This window comes from Mus caroli, chromosome 4 (assembly GCF_900094665.2).
Source record: "Mus caroli chromosome 4, CAROLI_EIJ_v1.1, whole genome shotgun sequence".
Classification (NCBI taxonomy): Eukaryota; Metazoa; Chordata; class Mammalia; order Rodentia; family Muridae; genus Mus; species Mus caroli.
Window position 1 is genome coordinate 126,840,299 of NC_034573.1, and position 10,207 is coordinate 126,850,505.

The 10,207-nt window shown below is 51.9% G+C and overlaps 1 long non-coding RNA gene across 1 annotated transcript; it reads right to left on the bottom strand.

The window, feature by feature from the left end:
- Window positions 1-1,842: 1,842 nt before the first annotated feature.
- LOC110292102 lies at window positions 1,843-8,029 on the bottom strand. The gene is made up of 4 exons (XR_002377651.1): window positions 6,132-8,029; window positions 4,573-4,653; window positions 2,602-2,891; window positions 1,843-2,483 (listed from the first exon to the last, which is right to left on the bottom strand). It is a non-coding gene; the product is annotated as an uncharacterized LOC110292102 (long non-coding RNA).
- Between the last annotated feature and the right edge of the window lie 2,178 nt (window positions 8,030-10,207).

A 10,207-nucleotide genomic window follows, 5' to 3' on the forward strand; every position in this document is an offset into this window, starting at 1 on the left:
TAAAAACCGAGTCAAACAGCCCTCCTACGAGAGGCCGGCCCTTGAGGGTGGGGATCCATGGCTCTGCCTCTTGCCCCTTAGCACCTGGCCTGGGAACCCTGGCAATGGTATCAGCTGTTTCCTTCACTCAGAGGAAAGACAGGCAGCCCACCAAGGAGCAAGTGCTGAGATGCTCTGCTTAGCACAGCTTTTCATGACTTCCAGGCTACCATGTCGGCCTCCGACTGTCCGGGAACTCGAGTTAAACCACGATAAGGAAGTACTGTGGAACTGATAGGGACTGTCTTGACCAATGTGAGACTCTGTCTCAAAACAGTTGGCACAGTCTGCCTCATTGTGCCATGCGGACATGGTCCCCCATGTAGACCATGTAGACTCTGGAGTCCCTCGACAGCAAGGTCCTCGACCCCCAGTTCTTTTTTTATTTGTTTGTTTTGGGTTTTTGTTTTTTTGGGGGTTTTTTGTTTGTTTGTTTGTTGTTATTGTTGCTTTTTCGGTGTTTTTGAGACAGAAGATCCAGATGTTCATCCTGGCTGAGTGTAAATATGGGCAACATAGTGCCAAGTTTCACACTACTCTGGGAGTCATTTGTTCACTTTAGAGACAAGAGAGTTGAGGCCCTGAGACACAAAACCACCTGGCTGGCATCCTAGCTTCAGGCTGTGTCCCTTTGTGGGGTCTCCATTGTCCTCATCCATTGTGGGGCTGCGTGAACCTGAACAAGCTATCCAGGCTCTCCAAGCCTCACTATTCCGAAGGTCTGTAAAAGCCACAGGAACACACAGGAGGCAGTGGTCCATAGAGGAGCCTGGCTGAGCAGTCAGATAGCCCCATCCAACCTGATGCAGTACCCAGAGACCTGACCAGACAGGTTTCAGCAGCAAGCAGCCTCTACCTCTGGTCTCGGCTTTCTCATTGACCATAGGAGGGTGTCAGGTAGAGCAGCCCCAAGGGTGCCACCATGTTGACAGTGACTTTGAACAGTGAAACAGCAAGCTGGCCTCCGGAAGGCATTCACCCTGGGCCTCCTGATGTCCTTGGCTCTAGCCAAATGAACGCAGTAAATCTCCGGCCTCAGAGGCCTGCTTTCCGCCCTCACCCTCCCCTCTGATGGCTCACACTTTCTCTGCTTTCAGGAGGTGTTTTTCAAGCACCCCTTGCTCAGCCAAGCAACAGCCACATGCGCAAGCCCGGAGCCCAGCGGGGTCCTGGTGAAAGAGGAGCAGTTAGAAGCTTATGGGACAAGTGCCAAGCTGGCCTCGCCCCCAAATCTCCAGTGGCCAAGGTTTTGGCCTGGGTGGAATCCAGCGGTCCCCAAAGGCCCTTCACTAGGACTATTCACAAGCTGGGGCCCACACCGGAATCTGGCTGCAGCTAATGGCACCAGAAGGACCCTGCCCACGTGTGGCACAAACACAGGCTGAGTTGTTAGTGCCGGTCTTCCTTCTGCCCTCTCATGTCACCTCAGACCAAGCACCAGCTATCCTGGAACGCAAATAGGTGTCCAATACCCAGACGGTGGTTGGGCCCTGTACTGCACACAGTAAAATGAGCACCCAATTTAGCATGGAGGATATTAATTGTGGGCTTTGCAGGACACTGAACCCTGTGTATGGTTATTCAAGTTATCCACGAAGCAAGAGCACCTGGGATAATGAGGTAAAAAGGGCTAAAATCCATGCTGGGCTATGCTCTGAGATACGATCCCTCAAACAGACATTCTTTCCTGACACATACAGAACCATTCTATAGGCTAACGGCGATCTAGCCCTGGAACCCGGTTCTTTCCATCTGCAATAACCTCTGTTGGTTTTTTACCTACAGAAATAGCTGATGTCCAATCACTCAATACTTATTTATAATGAATGGTCATTACTTAGTTACACAAAGTCTTATTCCACAAAAGTCTGGAGGCAACTTACTACATGACCCATGATTAAATAGAAAGCATGCAATATTATATGCCTCACAAATGAAGGCACACAGGAAGCACCTTTATCAGTACTCCCTTCCTGCACCTACCACAGACATTAATAATCGACAGGATCGATTCGGTTTGGCCATGTTTGGAAAGTCAGCTCCTCTACCCCTACAACCTTGGTGCAAATTGATGAATCAGCAGGCCTGTCACACAGTAGGCGCTCAATAAATGGCAATTATTAGGGTTTGGGGCTGAGGGAGGATAAAGAAAAGGAAGCTGGATCACACGAGCTGGTGTGTGTCCCAGCACTAGCCTCGACCTCACAGTGGGTGAGATAACAGCATGCAGGTGAGTCTATGCTTGTACATGGGCACAGGTGTGTACACATGACCAGTGTCAACAGTCTGCAATTATAGCGACTTTCAGGCTTGCTACAAGTTGTTTGCGCTCCACTTTGAATGAGGCTTCTCTGTGGCTCCTCAGCACGGCCACGTGATGAACCAGGAACTCCTCAGCAGCAACCCTAGATCAAGTGCATCGTGACAGGGTTGATTGCTGATGCCTGGATGGAGAACATTGATGGGTTTGATTGGTGATGCCTTATGGAAGGCCCCCATGAGAGTCTACGTGACCTGGTCCCTACCCCACCTAATCCAGGAGGAAGGCATGCCACCACTGACCTCTGGAGAGTGGTCCATCGCGTGTGCCCCCAAACCCTGCTCTTTGGAAGGAAGTGGGCAGGCAGAATCTCCACTGAGGCAGAAAGCTGATGGTTAGGTTGGCCCCTGAGGACTTCTTTGCACACAGACAGACAGCACTGGGTCAGGACAGTCCCTCCTACCACACAGCCTGTGGAGTCAGTGATGTGCATCCTTCCAGGCTGATCTCACCTCAGCTCAGATCCCTCACCGCAGCCTCAGATCTTCGTCTTCCTCTCCTCCGAGCCTCAGTGTCACCCGACATCTATAACCTCAAGGTGACAACAGGATTCCTGGAGTTGGTTGTGATTACCAGAAGATACAGGCTATGCTAGCTGAGCTGTTGACCACAGTCATTATGACAAACAGCTAGGAAGATGGCCGAGCACAAGCCTGAGATCCCATGAAGCTGAGTCTGAATCCTGGTCAAGGATTCATAAGCCTCAGTTTCTCCCTCTGGGAAAGGGGACAGAAGCACAGGAAGGTGAATGTCTCATCTGGGAAGAGTGGGCAGCTAGAGAGAGGTAAGGTCTACAGGGCCCGAGTCCTCCTCTCTGGGCCTGGACTCCGGAATGTGGAGGAGGAAGACACTCAGAGAGAGGGCCCGGAGTGCAGGGGAGTAGCTGGTTTCGCTGACCACAGGCTGTAGGTGACCCAAAAGGGGGAGCTTGGCTAGGGGCTCATCACTCAGCAGCTGTCTCCCCCCCCCCAGCTAGGAACCCCTGAGGCCTGCCCTCCCCACTTCCTGCGCTTGCATTGGGTCAGTATTAAGATTTCCAGCGCACTGCCTGCCTGGGACGGCCTGGCCCTGAGAAACCTCCCAGGGTCATGGGGCCTGGGGGAGCCAGGGGCACGGATCGGTCATCACTGCCTGGAAGATGACTCAGGACCCTGGTGGTGGCCAGTGCGGTTGAGAACCAGGCACCCAGTGCAACTTTAACCTCAGCTCCACTGTACCCCTACAGTGCTCAAGGCTGTGTTTAGCCAGGATAGGGCCTAGGCCCCCAGTCTGGTGGAGCTGGCATTGTGCCTCGCCCTCCCATCCAAGGCCTGGGGGATGGAGATTTGCCCAAAAGGAGTCAAAGCTAAAGCGGGTCTTAAACCCCACCTATGATTTCAATTATGGAGCGAACTCCCCTCCTGCCCTTGTCTTCCTCTCTGCCAACCATTACTATAGCTGGCTCCCCATGACCTCCTGTCCTGACCAGGGCACTCTAAGCAAGGGGCTTCCCCTGAGATGAGGCCAGTGCTAGAGCATTATGGGAAACATCCCCCCAAAATGGGAAGTGATGTGTTCTGTGAGAGACAGGATTAGGGTCTCCTCCAGTGAGCAACAAGTCTGACCAAGACTTGGCTATGGCCAAACAGCTGAACCCTGTCCCCATCTCTTCCTGCCTCATCCAGGTAGAGATCTCTCAAGGTGGGAGAAGGGGGAACAAGAGACAAACAAATGGCCTGTGTCCTGTCTTCCCATGTCACCATGAGTTCCATAGGACAGAACCTTCTAGAATGGCTTCTTAGTCTTCTCTGGCTCTTCTACAGGTCTCCACCAAGTTTCCCCTTCCTCCAGGAAGCTCTCCCTGACTACCTTGCCTAAACTCTAGAGCTGAATCTGCACTTCAGGGTCCAGACTCCCTTCACAGTAACACCCCCACCCCCCACACTCACCCCCACTTCTCCTGGCTGGGCCCCTCCCTGGCTCTCCCCACTCCAGGTCCTACTCTGGGCTGTGAGGCAGAAGCTGCCTCAGTTTCCCTGGCTGTGCAGCAGAGGATAAATCTTCCTTGTCAAGCCCTCAGGCCCCCTGAGACACTCAAGCGGGCTGAGGTAATGCAGTCATGGTTAAGGACAGCCTTTCCAGGCTGTTCCCTGATGACTGGAGCAAGGATCCTGTGAGCAACACTTTCCCACACCTTCCCATGCAATCTGGGAACCCTCCCCTAGGCTACCTACTTTGCAGCTGTGTCCTGGGTCCTGTCACCACCGCTCTCTCAGACCATTGGCTGCCCACAGCATCTCCTCCTCACATAGCACCTGAGGGCAATATTCAGGCCACGTGTGTATCTTTTTTTTGTTTTGTTTTTGGTTTTGTTTTGTCTTGTGTTTTCGAGACAGGGTTTCTCTGTGTAGCCCTGGCTGTCCTGGAACTCACTTTGTAGACCAGGCTGGCCTCGAACTCAGAAATCCACCTGCCTCTGCCTTCCAAGTGCTGGGATTAAAGGTGTGTGCCTCCACCGGCCAGCACGTGTGTATCTTCTAGAGCAGCGGTTCTCAGCCTTCCTAACGCTGCTACCGTTTCATACAGTTCCTTGGGTTGTGGTGAGCCCCAACCATAAAATTATTTTTGTTGCTACTTCATCCATGCAATTTTGATATTGTTATGAATTGTAATGTAAATATATGATATGTAGACTATCTGATATGGGACCCCAAAAGGGTTGCGACTTCTGGCTGTTCTTAACAAAAATACTCAAACTCTTGCTTTGACAAAAGAGGGACTTAGTGTATTTTTGTGTGAGAAAACACACCTGACACAATTTTCTTCGGGTACCATCTTTAAGTTTACAGTTTAACGTTGCTAAAGCTTTCCTCTTAATCTCCAGGGCATTCTCATCTTCTGTGACTGAACCTGGATCCACTGCACACCCCCACCCCCACCCCCACCCCAACCCTTCCTAATTTTCATTCTGCTCCTAGGACTCATGACACGTAGGGTCAAACAGTCTCATTGTGCTGCAGTGTGCGTCAGATTTCCCTTTTAAAAGCTGAGTCGTATTCCATTTAGTGGACATACCATGCCTTGCTTAGCCATTCACCTGCCTATGGGTGCTTTGGTGGCTTCCACCATTTGGTTACTGTGATTAATGCTGAACACAGTTATACAAGTATCTCTTCGAGATCCTACTTTCAATTGTTTGTGGGGTGGGGGTGTGCAGTGTATCCTTGAATGTAGAACTGCCAGATAACAGACTAATTACGTAGCCTTTGGTCATACTCTGCAGTGGCTGCACATTTTACTGCCTCCTCAGCAGCACATGAGAATTCACACTTCTTGCCAGTGTTTATGGCTGTCTTTTCTAGACAGTAGTTTTAGCAATAGGTATGAGACAGGATTTGACTGTGTAATTTTTTTTTTTTTTTTTTTTCAGATCACATCTTGCTATGCACGCCCAGGCTGGCCTAGAACTTGTTATGTAGCCCAGGCTGGCCCTTAAACTTGTGACCTTCTGTCTCTGTGCCAAGTGTGGGAAGTGTTGGTCCACATCACTACAACATATCTACCATGCCTTGATGGGATAGCATGGAAGTACAGGGCTCCTATGTTTGGGGGAACACTGGTCCAACATTTAGTGCTGGGAGAATGATCCCCAAGCCTCATGATAAGCAGAAATACCTGCTGGGGTCAGAGTCACCCCTCTAGCTGAGAACCTTCAACTCTACCCACCTCTCCTACCACAGTTTAATTACCCCCGCCCTTGTGCACCCCCTTCTCCCTGGAGCCCCAAACTCACCAATGCTGACTCTTCCCAGAGCTGAAAGAACGGTCTTCAGTGAGGGGTCGTCCTCAGCCAATCCTCTCTGCCCTCTTCATTTCTCTTCTGCCATTCCTGAGGGACTGGAGCCCACTCAGCTGTGGAAACTATGGGGTCCCAGCGCCTGCCTTCTGATAAACCCCATACAGCCCCCATGGGGCCTCCCCTGATACAGGAAGTTCCAGTCCATGTAAGAAACCCTTGGCCTCTGTGGTGGATGGAATGCTCTGCCAGCCTTAACCAAGCACGCACTGGGAGGGCTTTCGCAGGCAAGCAGCTAACACCGCCAGGCTGACCTACGGGGAACTCTCACTGTGTAAGTCAGAACTCAGTGGCCAGTCTCAGATTTGTGGCTTTCCTCATCTGCAGCATGGGGCTTCCCAAGGCCTCCATGAGGAAGCTACAGGGCAATAATGGACAAGAGGGGCTTAGTGTCACCTTGGCATTAATAGAGGGTGGGATTAATCGCCATTCATGTCCAGGGGTTAGAAACACCAACGGGATGTGACTTTACATAGAGAGAATGCGACCCAGCTGGACAGTTGCCTCAGGAGATTATGCATAGGATTGCTGCCTTCACTCTGATCAGCAGCAGAGTCTCATTTATGGACTGCAAGGATGGGAAGGCCACCATGTCCAGAGGCAGAAGACTCGGTATTCACACCTGGAGCAGTGGGTGGGAAAACTGGGGCAGAAATACAAAGCAAAGCAAACTGTTGGAGTCACGTGGCTGAAATGAACCTGGTCTAGGCAGCCTGAAGTCAGGATAGAGGACATAGCTAAACTACGGGTCACTCAGAGCTGCCCAGCCCACGAAAGGAACAAGTCCGGCTCTGCTACAGAAGCTGAGAGAGGACGAGGAGCAACGCTTGATGCGCCTGCCTGGTCTGCGCAGGTCCAAGGCAGCGCCCGCTCCCTTCACCTTTCCACCCGGCTGCGGCTGTGCTAGCTTCCCATTGGCCATTGTTCGAGTAGCATTTTGAAGATCTACCAGGTCTAAGACATGAGTGAACTGGAGCCAACCAGAAGCATCCAGAGAAGCAGGATCAAGCGTTTCGACTTACTCTTGCTTCCCTGGGGAGAATCCATCTACAGTCAGGATTCTAACCACCATCCCAGGGGCATCCTTTAATCTTTCACCGAAGCTTCAAGTGTGGTGCGCTGTACCCGGGCCACTCCTCACCTCAGCTTGGTGTAGAAAGTGCAAGGAAGCAGGCAAATTGGCACACATGTCCTCCAGGAGGCGCTGGCCTTTCTGAGACCGAGTGGCAAGGCACTGTGGGAACCCGACAGCCGATTTCTATGTCACTTCCACCAGCGACACCAGAATGTGCCCATCCCCATGCCCCACACTGCCACACACCTGCTCCATCAGGTTCTCCGAAACAGAACAGTCCTCAAGTCTTGCAGGAGTTGTGCTTCCTTCATCTGGGCCTAGGTGGCGCTGTGCACACTTGTCTCCCCAGCCCTGCAGGCAAATCACCTGCTCACAGCTTTGTGGATACCTTTCAGCTTTCCCCGCTGCTTCTCTCTGGCAGCCTCAGGCATTCTGTTCCCACTAAGTGAGTTCCCTACCCCCAGATGATGGTAGCGGCCACCATGGTGCAGCCTCCACCACCGTGGTGTGGACTCTTGATGAACCAATCTCCCTTCCCCTGAAATGGTTTGGAAATGGAGAAAGCAGGAGGTGAAGGAAGAAGCTAGCCGGGTGAACAGGCACCAGAGGGAGGGGCTGCCAAGGGCCATCCCAGCCTCCACCCCCCTCATCCTTCACCCCACTGGGCTCCCCCAAACCCTACAAAGCAAGAGTTGAGACCTTACAAAGCAAGCTGGGGTCTTGGTGACAGACAGGAGGACAGAGCAAGGGCGGGTCTTCTACAGAGCACCCACGTGTCAGGTCGGGGCTGCTGCGGTGGCGGCGGGGTGGAGCCGTTCTGGTTTATGTCCTGAGCCATTTCCAGCCCAGGTGAGGCCTTTCTTGCAGAGCCCAGGGGCAGAAAGAGAAAAATGTGGTCCAACCAGTTACCCGATGTAGTAATAATAACGATAACAGCGACTCCCCTTTGGTCTGTGTCCCAGCCTCTTGTCTGCATCACCTCAAGTGTCCTCAGAGACTCCTGTCACTGCTCCTGTTATACCTAGGGGGATGCCCAGGACCTGGGGAAGATGGGGCTCACCTGGGTGCCTAGAGTATAGGTCTGGGTGGTGCCTAGGTAGGCATGCAGTGTGGAAAGAGTGAAGAGACAAGGAGGTAATGGGGAGGGCTTCTTTCTACCCAGACCCCTGCTCAGCTCTCCTTACTATCCCCTGGTCTGCTAAAGTAGCTGCTCCAACCCTTGCCCATCCCCCATTTTAGCAAAAAAAGCTCACTGGGCCTCCAGGGACCCTAGGTAAGGAGTTCTGTGCAGCACACCACACACACACACACACACACACAGGTCTCAGAATTGTTCCTCTGTGTGCCTAAGTGAGTTAGGACTGATCTGGCCTTTGGCTCTCAGTCTGGTCCCACTGGGGAGAGATGGGAACCAGACACCACCAAATGGAGGCATTGGAGAATCACCCACCACTACAGCCATTCGTTGGGCTCCTGGCTGGTGGGCACAGAGCAACGCAAGGATGATGTCACCAGATGCTCAGGGGCAAAGGGAACCACTTTTCTCCAGCTGTCCGTGTCTCAGTTTCCTTAACTCTCTATGCGATTGTAAGTAAGCCATGTGTGGGAAGGTGGTATAGAACGGGCTTTACAAGGCACCTACCAGTTCACAAAACTGTCCCCATCAGTGGTGGTGTCACTGCTGTGGTCGTCTGTCCCCTCTCCCAGTCTGGTCTCAACCATTGAACAAACCTTCTGGTTTAAAGTCAGAAACACCTGCAATGTCAGACTTGATCAGGCTAGGGAGGAAGGTGGGCTCTCCAGCTCACTTGGTTTCTGTTCCTGATGCTGTGATAAAAATAAGACCAAAGCTCCGGGCGTGGCGGCACGCACGCCTTTAATCCCAGCACTCGGGAGGCAGAGGCAGGAGGATTTCTGAGTTCAAGGCCAGCCTGGTCTACAAAGTGAGTTCCAGGACAGCCAGGGATACACAGAGAAACCCTGTCTCGAAAACAAAAAAATGAGACCAAAGCAACTTAAGGGAGGAAGGGTTTATTTTAGCTCGTGGTTCCAGGCTATGGACTCTGATGGCAGGTAAGCCACAGGATCTGAGGCTTGAGGGGACTGCTCATATTGAATCTGTGACTGGAGGCAGAGTGATGGGTGCATGAGAGTTGTGCTTGGCTACCTTTCTTCTTTTTATTCAGTCCAGGATCCGAGCCCAGGGAATGGTGTCGCCTATAGTGGACCAGTCTCCCACATTCAATACATAATTAAGATAAAACCTCCTTGGCATACCCATAGGCCAATCTGATCTAAAAATCCCTCTCAAGACTCCCTTGAAGATGATTCTAGGTTCTGTTGGTTTGACAGTTAACATCAGCCATCATGCCATATACCCACAGAGCTGCTCCTGCCTTGGTGACATCGTCTGTAAAATGGAGGCAGCAAGGTGGGATTGAGACTGTATGAGGCATGCGAGGGAAGCTCAGCCTCAGAAAACTGCGAAGGGTGGGGCCTTCCAATGGCCCCTGAGAACATGTTCCCTTCCTTCTCTGTGACATCAGAATAAGATCTTGGGGTCGTGGAGATGGTTTGGTGAATAAAGTACTTGTCTTGTAAGCATAAAGGCCTGAGTTTGACCCCTAACCACCACATAAAGACTCAGGCACAGCGACATGCACCTATCACTGCAGTGTTGGAGGGCAGAGAGGGGTATCCCTGGGGCTTGCTGCCCACACCCTCAGGCCAGATAGTTGGGTCCTAGGTTCGTGACTTCCTCAAAAACTAATGTGGAGGGTGTCAGAGGAAGATATATTACACAAACACATGTGCATTTTTTTGTGTGTGTGGGGGGGGCAGGGCACACGGTGGAGGTCAGAGAACCACTTTTAGGAGGCAGGCAGGTTAGCTGTCGTAAAATTTTCTAGGCGATTCTCCTGTCTCCACCTTTCACTTC